Raw genomic sequence first — 2,372 nt, 5'->3', positions numbered from 1 at the left:
AAAAAAAAAAAAAAAAAAAAATGCTCTTCCCCATGTTGGTCTTTGCTTCTCCCCAACATGCAAGATGCTCCCAAGCCTGCCCTCAAGTTATTGTACGCAGTTTAGCTCTCATCAGGCTTGTCCTTTCCAGCATTTCATAAAGTACCCTTCTCCTTTGCATAGGTTTCTCATGGCCACAGGGTGGCAGCACTGCCCACAAGTTGCCTGGCTTTGGTCTTGCAGGCCACAAGCTATGGAGACAACAGCAGGCATAGTCTTTCTGTGTAGGAGAGGAGTGACTGGGGATAATGCTCCATTGCAAACAGGGCAATGGAGAAGCATAGGTGGAGGGTACAAGTCCTGATACTGTGACCTGGCTATTAAATACCTATGCCCCAGGAGACAGCTTCTTTTCCTTTTTGTCTCTGGTTAGTGGAAGGAATGACTGGAGTGGGAGCTCCCTTCAGGCCGGAACAGGAGGCTAGTGTCCTGTGGAAGTGAGCAGGGTGAGGTTTGGAAAGCAGATGGACTTTTTTAGGTCAGAAGGAGTTCTAAACCCAGAGCAGCTGAGAGGCTCTTTAGGAGGTTGGCTGGTTGGTCCAGCTTGCCAGGATGCTGGGACCATGGGCTTTGTCAGTTCCAGGTGGGCAGAGAAAGGGTGCAGTGATGGGCTAACCTAGGATAAGTCCCTAAGGCCCCACAATGGTGACAGGAGTTCAGGGATGCTGTTGTTCAGCATCAGGCCCAGAGGCACACCGCAGCTCGTTCATTCTTGCAGGACATTGAGCAAGTAAAGCTGTTTCACTTCTACTCCCTGACAGACCAGTCAGTCCTCTGTTACACATCCAGAAATTAAACTTTTATTTTTAAGCTGCAGGTACACAGTGGAAGAAAACACCCAAGTGTCTCTCCCCAACACCTACACACAGCACCTATAGAGCCAACCCCAGTCACTCAAATTCCCCTACCCTCACCCAACACTTTATGTCTAGGGAGGCAGAAGAGTCTTTCCCAGGCTCCAAGCTAAGCTTCTCAAGGCTTGTTTGATCTGTATGGGTGGCTAAGAAGAACTGGGTTTCTCTCTCTCAGGGGTCCTCCAAGGACAGTCAGAGACAAAGTGCTGGCTGCCACGTATACAGGAGTCCTTTCCCAAGCCAGAACTCCAGTGATAGCCGCTGGGGATGGAACTTTCATGTGCAGAGGTACAAGGAGCTTGGCCCCAGGTGAAAAGGGGGAAGAGCCTCTTTTCTGTCCTGCGGCACAGATCTAGACAGCAGCATCTTAACTGGAAGTCTGCATTCTCAGCAGTTTGTTTGCTGCACAGTATTCAGGGACACTCAAGCAGCAGTGTCAAACACAGCCACTCCTGGGGGAAGGACTCTCTGAACAGGTCAGAGATCTCCAACCTTTCCCCTGCCTCAGTGACATGACCTCCTTGCATTGCTGGGGCATGGACATTATGCTGCTGCAGAATCTCAGAAGAGGAACTGAGCACTATGAGACCTGTCGTGCTGGGCTGCAGAGGCATGCACCTGGCTTAAGCCAGCTGCCCTGGCTAAGTCCCGCCCCAGTGCTGCACACCTCTCTGCTGCCTGTTCTGGGGATGGACAATGGGCAACTGATACTGGATTTCCCCATTGGAAGAGCTAGACATGTGACCACCAATGGACACTCACCCAGCCCATGGGAGCATGGGGTCAGGATCCTGCCAATGCACCCAGGAGGCCTCTTCTCTAGTCCTAGAGGAGGCTGCTGTCCCAGCGGTCCTTGTGCAGCAGTCTCTGGAGCTCTTGCTGATCCATCCCCAGCTCAGTTTCTCCCTGTTGGAATTCTTCACCTCCTGTGGCAACAGAAACACCAGTCAGGAACTGCATCAGTACCTTGGGTCATCAGCCTACTTGCTGTACTCCCTAAGATAGCCTGCCTCCTGTCACCAAATCTCTCCCACATGCTGCTGACTGGTGCTTCTCTTAAGACTTCCCTGCTTAGTTTTACCTGCCTTGACCTGAGACCACGCTCATGTGTAGCAGGCTCCTTTCCCTGCATAAGCTCTGCAGGGCCACCTCCAGCTGTTCTTGGGATTCTCTCCCCCCTCAATTCTGGTTTTGTGCTCATGTCTGCTCCACAGTTGCCAAGTGCCACACCAGAACTAGCTGCATTTCTATGTCACAGAAATGATCCTTGAAGTTTCCTGGCCGGGGACATCAAGCTCCCCATGTACATGTGTAAGTATTAGACAATGTGCTACCCTGACACCTAAGGACAGCTTCATTACATCTAGACCAGCAGTGCTTGGCGGCCACAGCCAAGAGCAGAGCCCTGTCAGTTGCTGGCTGCACAGCCACTTAGCAGAGGGCAGTCCCTACACCAGCACATTTGCAGTCTAGATGAAC

This window comes from Gavialis gangeticus, unplaced genomic scaffold (genome assembly GCF_001723915.1).
Source record: "Gavialis gangeticus isolate Ggan-Ray unplaced genomic scaffold, GavGan_comp1, whole genome shotgun sequence".
Classification (NCBI taxonomy): Eukaryota; Metazoa; Chordata; order Crocodylia; family Gavialidae; genus Gavialis; species Gavialis gangeticus.
The sequence above is the reverse complement of the archived record's forward strand: the minus strand, read 5'-3'. Positions refer to the sequence as shown.